This window comes from Herpailurus yagouaroundi, unplaced genomic scaffold (assembly GCF_014898765.1).
Source record: "Herpailurus yagouaroundi ecotype Mexico unplaced genomic scaffold, PumYag 142, whole genome shotgun sequence".
Lineage (NCBI taxonomy): Eukaryota > Metazoa > Chordata > Mammalia > Carnivora > Felidae > Herpailurus > Herpailurus yagouaroundi.
In genome coordinates, this window is record NW_024412397.1 from 63,302,818 (window position 1) to 63,315,549 (window position 12,732).

The 12,732-nt window shown below is 42.9% G+C and overlaps 1 long non-coding RNA gene across 1 annotated transcript; it reads right to left on the reverse strand.

The window, feature by feature from the left end:
* Positions 1-3,621: 3,621 nt before the first annotated feature.
* LOC121033218 (uncharacterized) lies at positions 3,622-10,912 on the reverse strand. The gene is made up of 3 exons (XR_005791775.1): positions 10,413-10,912; positions 5,899-5,977; positions 3,622-5,521 (listed from the first exon to the last, which is right to left on the reverse strand). It is a non-coding gene; the product is annotated as an uncharacterized LOC121033218 (long non-coding RNA).
* Positions 10,913-12,732: the final 1,820 nt, after the last annotated feature.

Genomic DNA, 12,732 nt, shown 5'->3' on the forward strand with positions numbered 1-12,732 from the left:
CTCCTGTTCCCAGTCTCACACCTACCCATTCACTGTCCCCTGCCATTACTCACAGGTTTTTGCAACAAATTGACTCACTGAATGATCTACCCATCTCTGAGGTGTTTTTCTAAGCTTCATCTCCTTTCTATTCTCCAAAAATCCACTGAGATGCACTGAGCTGGTCTCTTTTCCCATTGTTTCACACCTTGTAGGTTTGCACTTTTTCTAATCTTTTATTATCACTTCAGCAGGACTTTCGAAGGGGGAGCAATAAAAGCACATGGTTAATCTACTATGCATAACTGGAAGCCCAAATCCCTTGTCCTATAAACTAGTTTTTAAAGTATATGTACTACTAACTTTGTAACAGGTTGAATTTTATAATTGAAGCAACAAATATGGCAATATAATTAATGAGCCAAACATAAAATAACTATTAAGAATGTTGATTTTGTTAGACACGTACCTGGGTTTAGCTTAGAGATTGCTTTGATGACCATCTTTTGAGTCTATTGCACCTGTGATGCATAGATAAACCTTTGTTGTTGAACCAATCTTAATTTCTAGCTGTGTGTAGTAATAAAGATATTGGCTTATTCTCCTATTGGAGACTCCATTTTATGAAGTGGGTAGGCAAGAAACTAGCAGTTTTACTTTGACTAATAAATTTCAGTTTTTGGGCAGTTTTGGATTTACTGAAAAATTGAGTGGAAAGTATAGTGGATTCTCATATATTTTCTCACCTTCTTTCCTCCATTTCTTTTATTATTGACATTTTGTGTTATTATCATACAGTATTGTTTCTTTCTTTGAAGCTTTTTAAAAAATGTTGGGGCACTTGGGTGGCTCAGTCGGTTAAGTGTCTGACTTCAGCTCAGGTCATGATCTCGCAGTTCGTGAGTGTGAGCCCTGTGTCAGGCTCTGTGCTGACAGCTCAGAGCCTGGAGCCTGCTTCAGATTCTGTGTCTCCTTCTCTCTCTGCCCCTTCCCTGCTCCTTGTGCTCAGTCTCTCTCTCTCTCAAAAATAAATAAACATTTAAAAAAACCTTTAAAAATGTTTATTTATTTTTGAGAGAGAGAGAGAGAGAGAAAGAGAGAGAGAGAGAGAGAGAGAGAGAGAGAGAGAGAATGAGTGGGGGAGGGGCAGAAAGAGAGAAGGAGAGAATGAATCCTAAGCAGGCTCCATGCTGTCAGGGCAGAGCCCAACTTGGGGCTTGATGTCACGGTTCGGTTCGTGAGATCATGACCTGACCTGAAATCAAGAGTCAGATGCCCAACTGACTGAGCCACCTACGTGCCCTGATACAATATTGATGAGTCAATACTGATACTTTCTTATTAACTAAAGTCCATAATTTACATTAAGGTTCACTCTTGGTGTGAAAGGGCAGGCCTACGCCAGCCAACTCCATCTTGTTCTGTGTCCTTCACCTCGACCACGCCTCCTCCCCTTGAGTAACCTCCCGCTCACCCGTTCAGACTTCCTCATCAAAACACGCCCGGTGACCTGCGTAACAGGACTCCGACCCTTCCCCAGCCAATCGGCTGAGGCCACGGCCATTACCTCACCAATAAACTGCCCCTAGACCCCAATAAAACCTTTGTGCTTTTGAAACTCGCTCTCTCTCCCCAGTATTTCACCGCTGCGTCGGTGCAGGTAGGGGATTGAGCTCGAGCTAGCTCGAATAAAGGCTCTTTGCTTTTGCATCAGACTCGGCTCCCTGGTGGTCTTTGGGGATCACGAATTCTGGGCATAACAGGTGTTGTACATTCTGTGGGCTTTTACAAATGTATAATGACATGTATCAACCATTACAATGTCTATTCACATAGAATAGTTTCACTGCCCTAAAAATCCCCCATACTCTACCTATTCATCCCTCTCTCCCCTGAGCTACTGGCAACCACTGATTTTTTTTACTTTTTTTGCTTTTTCCAGAATGTCAGATAGTTGGAATCATATCGTATGTAGCCTTTTCAGATTTGCTTCTTTTAGTTAACAATATGCATTTGGGGTTCTTCCATGTCTTTTCATGACTTGATAGGTCTTTTTATTAATTATTAAATAATGTTCCATTGTTTGGATGTACCATAGTTCATTTATTTATTCACCTACTGAGGGACATCTTGGTTTCTTGCAAGTTTGGGCACTTATAAATAAAGCTGCTATAAATATGTATGTGTACTGGGTAAATACCAAAGAGCATGATTACTAGAGTTCAGTTTTCAAAATTGTTTATAAAAGTTTCATTTAGATACCGTTTTGTACACTTGTGCTTGCCTTCGTTTTTGGATAACTGCATCCCTACATTGCCAACATATAATTAATTCACTTTACCTTAAGATTAAGAAAGGACATAAACAATGGTTATTTTTTAAGTTTACTGTAATCATACCTTTATATTCTTTAAAATATTTTTTAAGCTTATTTATTTACTTTGAGAGAGAGAGAGAGAGAGTGATCAAGGGAGGGGCAGAGAGAGAGAGGGAGAGAGAGAATTGCAAGCAGACTCCACAACAGCATGAAGCCCGAGGTGGGGCTCAAACTCATGAACTGCGAGATCATGACCTGAGCTGAAACCAAGAATCAGATGCTTAACCAACTGAGCCACCCATGCGCCCTATATTCTTTCTTAAAAAAGTAATCTGTACCCCCAACATGGGGCTTGAATCCATGACCCTGAGATCAAGGGTTGCATGCTCTATGGACTGAGCCGGCCAGGTGCCCCTATATTCTTGAATATGATTTAAGATTGTCAACTTAGGTGATCAGAACTTGAGTATATGACTCACACAAATCTCATGGCTTTTCACAGCCTTAACATGCTTCAGTTAACTATAATAGGTACTTTCTTTTTGAAAAAGCAATGCAGTATGGTCAGTGTGAGTTCTTTGTTTTATTTAGCAATATCTCAAAACAGTTTAGAAAACATTCTCTGGCAAGTGTCTTGGGCCCATCTTGATTTTTGCCATCCTTAACACAAATTTAATGATCTTTCAAGGATTTTTGAGCCCTATTTGTGGGGAAGGTAATACAGACAAAGACGTAGGCCTTGGGGCTCATAGGCTGTAAACTGCGATTACGCCCTGGGGGGTGGGGTTGCCCAGTTACACTGTTAGTGATAGAATTAGAATCCCTTTAAAATACATGAGTTCATGCTGATGTTTCCCATTCAACTCTAACTTTCCCAAGCCAGTCTTTATTTTGTTCTAATGTTAAGATATTTTTAAATTAAATTTTGTCTTTTTCAAACATACGCAGATTTTTTTTAATTGCCTCCACCAAAATAAATTTAGAGGAGCTTCGTGTCAGTTAAATATCTTTTATCACCTCTTAGAAGGTGCCTTTTTCCAAGCTAGCATCCATTTCCAAGACCTTCACCCCTCAAAGTCAATTTTTTTTTTTAACATTTTTAAAAAAATTTTTTTTTCAACGTTTATTTATTTTTGGGACAGAGAGAGACAGAGCATGAACGGGGGAGGGGCAGAGAGAGAGGGAGACACAGAATCAGAAACAGGCTCCAGGCTCTGAGCCATCAGCCCAGAGCCTGACGCGGGGCTCGAACCCACGGACCGCGAGATCGTGACCTGGCTGAAGTCGGACGCTTAACCGACTGCGCCACCCAGGCGCCCCAAAGTCAATTTTTAAAGCTCAATTAATTACAACACATTTACACAAATCACACAGCTTTAAGTCACAGCTCATTGGCAGAAAGTACTCTTGTCTGAAAAAGCAGAGGTTTTAAGTCACACATACTAAAACAGAATTACTCATAGTCAATAGTGATAATATTCAAACAGAGTGCCCATTAAAATGAAATTTTCCTGTAATTGGTCTCCCTTTTGTGGTCTATGGGAAGGATTTAATCTCTGAAAATATGAAGCTTTTTTCTTCTTCTCTTTCTCTCTCCTCCTCCTTAATTGAGGAGGACTCTCTCAGTTATTTTATACTGTAAACAAGTCCCTAGTTACCAGAATCCTGGCTTCACCGGTGGGGGGGGGGGGGGGGGGAGGTAATTTGCCTGTACCTGTGGCGCCTTCTGTGTTTAATCTTTCATGGTAGCCATGTGTCTGGACTCTAGCCGTTTACTTCACTCCCAAGCCTGCTTTGTGAGCCAATGCTTTACTTTCATTTTTAATCTCTTTCTACATCTAGGGCAACAAATTCTCAGGATTGTGTGAAAGAATATCCTTCTAGTTCCACTGTGTTAAATTTTCTAGAAGGCCCTAGAATTCCCAGGCAGCCAGATATCAATGTCTCCATTAGGCTGTCCTGACAGCTGGGAGGCTTCATTCTCCCTGCTTTTATACCACTTTCCAAATCCCATAATGCTGCCCCTGCCATTAAGCTGCAGTGGCCATATAAAGGTTTTGAACTAATTTCTGTCAAAAAAAGTGATGCCCTCAGATTTTAAAGAAAGCAAGTCTTCACTTTATTAAAGGACACAGTTGTATCGATGAGTCAGTCAGTTGCTTCTTGGAGCCCTCTTGTCCTACCCTGAGTTGAACAGCCTGTAGGTAGTAGGGTTACTAGGTGTGGAGAGTCCCTTTGGTTAGTGTTCCTCATCTTTTGCTGCCAGGTGCTGCTTGATACAGAAAAAAGAGGCTACCAGCCCAAATCCAGAGCATCTAACTCCTCTGTTAGCAATGGATTCTCATGTCCTTTGTATTAAACAGATAGATCTCAGAGCAACTGTAGAAAGTCCATCTTCTGGCATCTTTATATCTTGTACTTCCCACACAATGTCCGATGTCTAAACGCAAATTCACAGCCTTCCCTCCAGCCTGATAGCTCCTGGTGACTCTTCTGGATGAATGCAACCGTCTTCCATTTGGCTGTCCAAATCAGAGGACTGGAGGGCATTCTGAGGCCCATTACCACGGTTGTCCTGGAGAGCTTCCAGATAGTGCTTCTTGTTCCATGTCCACCACACTACCTTGGCCACATCCCTATGATCTTGCCTTTAGCCTCACAAGACAGCCCTGCTGTGGACCATTTCTCAGCCACTGTCTCCACAGTAGTTGCTGTGCATACCCATGTGCTGTGTCTGTGTTGGGTTCTGTGGCACAGCAGAGACTCTTAGTGGAGATTTTGCCAAGGGCAGAGACTGATATCAAACAGACGTTCTGTTAGTTAGTAATGTGTGAAGAATGAAACAGAACAGAGAGGTGGAGCAACGGTGAAGGACAGGAGTGATATGGGATCCTGTTCAATCTCAGTTGGCAGGGGAATGAAGCAACAGAAGCAGACAGCCAGGGTTGGGAAGTTGTCGGGCAGCTGAACTCTAGGACAAGAAGATAGCAAGACTGGAACAGTGCATGCAAAGGTGAATGGTAGGAGGAGAGCATTTGGCTTGCTGGAAAGCTACAGGGAGGCCAGAATGTGCCAGGAGCACAGGAGAAGGTGACAGGTGAGGCCAGAGAGGTGAGCAGAGGCTATGTAGACTCTGGGAAAGACTTAGGGTTGGATTCCAAGTTAGATGGGAGCCATTGGAGGTTTTGAGTACATTCTCGTCTCATCAGGTACCATTCAGGTTGCCTGTGAGAAGAGACCACAGAACAGGGAAGTTAGGGGGCTGTTATAATTGTCTAGGTGGGAGAGATTGGTGGCTTATACTAAGAAGGTGGTGGAGTGCTAAGAAGCAATCAGATTCTGGGTGCATCCATCTGAGTGTCTATCCAAACTAAGTCCATCATCCAGCCAGGGTAAACTTTTTAAAATTGAATCATGCCATATCACTCCCCCTTCAAATCTGAGCAGAAGAGTGAGTGAGGACGCCTGCCCACACCACCCACAAGATACTGCTGTCAATTCCAGGTTACCTGGTGGGGATGCAGGGCTGAAGAGCTAGGCCTTCTCATTTTCCAGGAGAGGCAGAAATGTAAATTTTTTGTGTGAAATCTTCCAAATCATACCTTTTAAAGTAATGAAGTTCAAATGAGACATGTCATTGAAGTTTTGACTTCAGTTCATAGGAGGTAGTTGCCAAGTTTGCTGGATGGAAAAAGTGATAGAATGAGTGGGCATTAAAAATATGAAACATTTATACAGTTTAGGCACTTTTTAAAAATGTTTATTTATTTTTGAGGCGGTGGGGGGGGGGGGGGCAGAGAGAAGGGGACAGAGGATCCGAAGCAGGCTCTGTGCTGACAGTAGTGAGTCAGGTGTGGGGCTTGAATTCATGAACCGTGAGATCATGACCTGAGCCAAAGTCAGACCTTAACCAACTGAGCCACCCAAGTGCCCCAAGTTTAGATATTTTTTTTTTTACTTAAAAAAAACATTTTAAAAAAATCTTTATCCATTTTTGAGAGAGAGACAGTGTGAGCAGGGGAGGAGCAGAGAGAGAGGGAGACACAGAATCCAAAGCAGCTTCCAGGCCCCGAGCTGTCAGCACAGAGCCCGATGCGGGGGCCCAAACTGAACGTGAGATCATGACCTGAGCCGAAGTCGGGCGCTCAACCGACTGAGCCACCCAGGCGCCCCCAAGTGTAGGTATTTTTTTTTAATTTTTTTTTTTAACATTTATTTATTTTTGAGACAGAGAGAGACAGAGCATGAACAGGGGAGGGTCAGAGAGAGGGAAACACAGAATCTGAAACAGGCTCCAGGCTCTGAGCTGTCAGCACAGAGCCCAACGCAGGGCTCGAACTCACGGACTGTGAGATCATGACCTGAGCCGAAGTCGGACGCTTAACCGACCGAGCCACCCAGGCGCCCCAAGTGTAGGTATTTTTAATATTACTGTTGGTCTTCAAACTTTACCCCTGACACAGCTGAGGAAAAGTGTGAAACAGTGGTAGTGATTGTGACAGGAGGGGGGTAAGGGGAAGAAGGTGGAGGGCAAGCCTCCAGGGAAAGTAGGATATGTCAGGCTCTCTGAAAGGGGTGGGATTGAAGGGAGCCTAATGACAGCAACGTTGTCACATGGTTATGATCACCAGGCACTGTCCATGTCCACCACTAGGTATAAGGACAAAGACAGGGAGGGCAAATAACTCTAAAAGAGGACTGGATTTGCAGCCTTAACTTCACATGATGTTGTTCAGAGGAAGATGCTCTTGTTGCCATCAATGGTCAATAGTTAGACACTTTACTCATTATGAATGACCAATATTAAAGCATCTATAGTGGTTTCATTATAATTTCACTATAGTGGCTTCATTAATTTAAAGCAATTTTATTAGCTTCAACTATTTTTTTCATTTAATAACATTATACTACATTAGTAGGAGGACATGTGTGTCCTCATGTGATATTTTAATGTTAGAGAGGCCAGGACAGGTAGCCACTGTGGGCAGCCAATTTCAAGATGTGGAGATGTGGCAGGAAGATGTGGGCCTGGGATTCAGATGCCAGATGCAGCGGTTGTATGATGTGTGCACATCATTTAATATACATGAGACCGAAGGTTTGCTTTTAAGGATGAAATAAATATGTAACTTCTTAGCATGGTGCCTGTGTGCTCATATGTGCTCAATAAACAGTAACTGGCACAGAATTATTTTAACATAATTGGTCTATTTCTTCCTCTGGTACAACAAAGATTATTATCAGAATTTCCAGTGCTTACTTTAATGTCCTGTTGATATTTGATATACTATACATAATACACTGTTGGGCATTGACGCATCACCCACTCAGCCTACAATTCACTGGGTCCTTGAGCATGTATAAGACTAAGATGAGTTTTTTTTTAAATTTTTTTTCTTAACATTTATTTGTTATTGAGAGACAGAGAGAGATAGAGCATGAGCAGGGGAGGGGCAGAGAGAGGAGGAGACACAGAATCCGAAGCAGGCTTCAGGCTCCGAGCTGTCAGTACAGAGCCCAACGCGGGGCTCGAACTCACAAACCGCGAGATCATGACCTTAGCCTAAGTCGGATGCCCAAACGACTGAGCCACCCAGGCACCCCCAGGACTAAGATGAGTTTTAAGACTGGTTTGGAAAGGCAGCTGCTTACTCTGTGTGATTACAGGGACATAAGGAGGTTTATCCAAGAATATTTCCAATCAGCTTACTGATGTCTGAAAGGTCATAATGAGGAATTAATTTATTTAACTTCATTTCATGTTAATTAATCTCCCTGGATTAAACCTTACAGCCATTTAGTGTGAATGATGTTGTTAGTGTTTTTTCTAGAAAGGGCATGGATGGGGAAATGGGTGAGGCATGTAGGGAGGGTGACACAGGGGACAAGACTGTGATGCTGGGGTGGCTGATGCAAACTTTGCCAACTACAAGAAATCCCTGAGAAATTCAAGAAATCCCCAGCTCATGGTCCCCCAGATTTAATCTGGACATGGCTAGCCACTTTCTTCAGGCATTTACAGAAATTTTTTTTACAGAAAGTTTCAGTCTCTGAGCTAGCCAAGACCTTATTTATACATTGTGGTTTGTTTTCAGGTTAAAGTTACCACTTACCACTGTCCCCATACGTGTATATAAATTGGTATAATCTTTCTGGAAAACAATTTGGTAATATGCATCAAGAATAACTTTGAAATACTCTTTGACACATTTATTCAACTTCTAAGAACACCTTCTAGAGAAATAATCAGGAATTATGAAAAAAGGTGTAAAAAAGGTTCATATTGGTGTATATTACTTATAGGCACACACACACAAAGAAAGAAAGAAACATGATTCTCTAACAATAGAGGAATAGTTAGACAAATTATGGTACATCCATGAAATAGTAACCATGTCTTAAAATATGTCATAAAGAAGTCTTAATAACTTGAGGAAATGCTTACACTATAATGTTAAGTGAAACAAAGAAGGTTACAAAGCAGCATGCAGTATCACCTATGTTGAGAGGGCTGTTACTGCTCTGCACAGGCACTGAGCTTGGTGCTGATTCCAGGCCTGGGACAGGTGCGGGGTGGGGGGCAAGATTTGAATATGGCTGACATGGCTAGAGTGAATGTTTACTGGCTTTTTTTGAGAGAGAGAGAGAGACAGAGTGCATGAGCAAGTGGGGAAGGGGCAGAGAGAGAGGGAGAGAGAATCCTAAGCAGGCTCCATGCCCAGCGCAGAGCCCAACTTGGGGCTTGATCTCACAGACAGTGAGAACATGACCTGAGCCAATAACAAGAGTCACTTAACCTACTGAGCCACCCAGACTATTTATTGTTCTTGACTAAGCAGTGCTCCTTCTGCCTTCATTTGGTCTTAGAAACACTCTTTTCTCTGTGGAGCCCTTTACACAAGGGTGAATACAAAACTTAGCCCTGACCAATTAGTGCACCCCATTTTCCTGCTTTGGTAATTTGATCTTGGGTGAACATGTGGTCAGCCAGGCTAGAGTTCTCCTAGGACCTTGGGATAGATGTAGTTTTTCACTGGGGCTGTGAAACTGCTGATAGGATGGTATGCTGCAGCAACTGGGGGCCACTGCTACACTATGGGGAGGCTTTGACTGAGAATCAGACCCAACTGAAGCAGTAGAGAGGGAGTGTGGTATGGAGAGAGACAGACGGAATCATGACATTTTCCTTGGAGACCTGGCTTCAGACCTGCCTAAAACTTCATCTGACACTTGAAATTCACAGATAAAGTGAGCCCAAAATTCCATTTTCAGTGTGTCACTTTCCTTTTTCAAATGTCTTATCATTTGCCATCAAAAGAACCCTGTTGAAAAAGAACTTTGAGGTTTTAGATGCTTAGTTGTAGGCTATTTGCAATTGGTGGCTAAAATGAATTCACAGATATCAGTTTGCACTAACCAGACTACCATATCCAGGAAGGTGACCAATCTGACCTAAGTGGTGAAAGCCAGATATGACATTGGGCTGGGTTTTGGGCACCAGACTGCAGGAGGGAGCTGATCAGCCAGGAATGTCTGGAGAAGAGTGGCCAGGGTGATGAGGAAACCCAAGGCCACAGCACACAAGAGATGATCGGAAGAACCACTGCTGCCTGGAGAAGGAAAGCATGGCAGGCAGGAAAGAGAGGATGTCCTCTTGCTTGGGCACAAAGAGCCAGGGAAATGGGAAGAAGCCTTCTTGGACTCTGGTCTCAGCTCAATGCAAGACCCAGCTTTCCAAAGCTCAGCATGGGCCACAGGGTTGCCCAAGAAAGCAGTGAGTTTGAGGACAGTTTGAAAACCACTTGGCAAGAATGTAGTTGAGAGATTTGAGACTGGTTTACCTTCAGGGCACTTCCCCAGGGATTTTAACATTTTATAAAAATGTCAAGCTATTGGCTCCTTCTTTAATTGAGATTAGTTGGCAGCTAGCTGAGAACAAGTTGCCTGCTTAACATTTTTGGCCTAATCAAGGGTTGGCCTTGATTCTAAATGTTTTTTAATCACTCCTTCAGTGGCCAAGTGAACTGAAGGGAGGTTCTTGCCCAAAACAGCTGAAACAGAATGAGTTGAGTTTCTACCATTCCTCACAGTCCTTGCTCTTCCAAATCACACTTACCCATTTTGGCTTTCCAGTGTTTTTGGTGGATGAAGCCACCCTGGCCGTGGTGGGGTGGGCCTGACCTGAGATTTCACCTGGAAAAGGCAGGATGAAGATAGTGAGAGCTGGAACAGCCTAAAACACCCAGGTTTTTTTGTTTTGTTTTGTTTTGTTTTAAATAGGAGCCCTCTTTTTCCTGAGCTGTCAAATACTCCTATGGGAAATTTGAGTCCAGTGAATAGACTTCAATTCATAGCTGCAGTCCCAGTGCCTGGCTCAGGGCCTGGCACATAGGAGGACCTCAACCAATATTTGTTGAATGAAAGTGTGAAAGGTCTTAAGGGACCTCTGAGATAATCTAGTCTGAGTCTCTCATTTTCTAAAAGAAGCATTGTAGCTTAGAGAGGTAAAGTAACTTGCTCACATCTGCACAGCTAGCCAATGGCAGAGCTGGGTTTCCTGATGATGTTTTCTCCTTTTTATAAGGGTCTTAAATGGAATGATGAGATTTTTTTTTCTTTTTTAAATTTACATCCAGTTAGTTAGCATATAGTGCAACAATGATTTCAGGAGTAGATTCCTTAATGCCTCTTACCCATTTGGCTCATCCCCCCTCCCACAATCCCTCCAGTAACCCTCTGTTTGTTCTTCATATTTAAGAGTCTCTTATGTTTTGTCCCCCTCCCTGTTTTTATATTATTTTTACTTCCCTTCCCTTATGTTCTCTGTTTTGTCTTTTAAGTCCTCATATGAGTGAAGTCATATGATACTTGTCTTTCTCTGACTGACTAATTTCACTTAGCATAATACCCTGTAGTTCCATCCACGTAGTTGCAAATGGCAAGATTTCATTCTTTTTGATTCTGAGTAATACTCCATTGTATATATATACCACATCTTCTTTTCCATTCATCCATTGATGGACATTTGGGCTCTTTCCATACTTTGGCTATAGTTGATAGTGCTGCTATAAACATTGGGGTGCATGTGTCCCTTTGAAACAGCATACCTGTATCCCTTGGATAAATACCTAGTAGTGCAATTGCTGGGTCAGACGGTAGTTCTATTTTAGTTTTTTGAGGAACCTCCATACTGTTTTCCAGAGTGGCTGCACCAGTTTGCATGGAATGATGACATTTTTATTTATTTTTCATTTCTTCTAACATTTTAAAAATAATGTTTATTTAATTATTTGGTGGGGGGGTGGCGGTGAGGGGCAGAGAGCAATGGAGAGAGAGAGAATTCCAAGCAGGCTCTGCTGCACTGTCAGTGCAGAGCCCAACTTGGTGCTCAATCTCATGAACCACAAGATCATGACCTGAGCTGAAATCAAAAGTCGGTCACTTAACTGACTGAACCACCCCTGTGCCCCCATTTTTGTTTTATTTAAGTAAGCTCTATGCCCAATGTAGGGCTTGAACTTATGACCCTGAGATCAAGAGTCCAATGCTCTACCAACAGAGCCAGCCAGGTACCCCTGAAATGGTGAGATTTTATTTTATTCACATATTTATTATTAAAATTTTTTCTGTTTATTTATTTTTGAGAGAGAGCAAGAGACAGAGCATGAGTGGGGAGGGGCAGAGAGAGAGGGAGACACAGAATCTGAAGCAGGCTCCAGGCTCCAAGCTGTTGGCACAGAGCCCGATGTGGGACTCAAACTCCTGAACTGTGAGTTCATTACCTGAGCCGAAGTCGGACACTTAACTGACTGAGCTATCCAGGTGCGCTGAAATGGTGAGATTTTAAAATATTACTTTCTGCATCAGTCCTCGGCTTGTCCTTACATCTGAATCTGGCTCTGATTTCTGACCCAGAAATGTACTGGGTCTCTGGGAGTTAGCCAGAGCTGTTCCAGAAGCTTGTTTAGTGTCCATAAGAGCTTGGTGTCTGGTAGGCTACATACTCAGCCCCTTCAACCATCCTTCTTTTCCGTTTGAGAAATGATTGTTAACAGGGGGCAGGACCAGGCAGAACAAAACACATTTGGTTGGACAATGTTTTTGTATTTTACCTTACTATATTAGTTTTAAGTTGCCAAGTAACAAATTAACCACAAATTTAGTGACTTAAAACAATACCCACTGATAAGCTTGCGGGTCAGAATTCCACACCCGGTGCAGCTGGTTTTCCACTCAGGGTCTCATCTGAGGCAATTAAGGTATTAGCTGGGTGGGGTTCTTGTCTGAGACTTGAGAACCTCTTCCACGCTCACATGATTAAGGCAGAATTCCCTTCCTGTGGCTGTAGGATCCATATCCTGGCTGGCTATCAGCAGGGGCTTCACTCAGTTCCCAGAGGTCTCCCACACCCCTTACCATGTGGCCCCCCCCCCCCC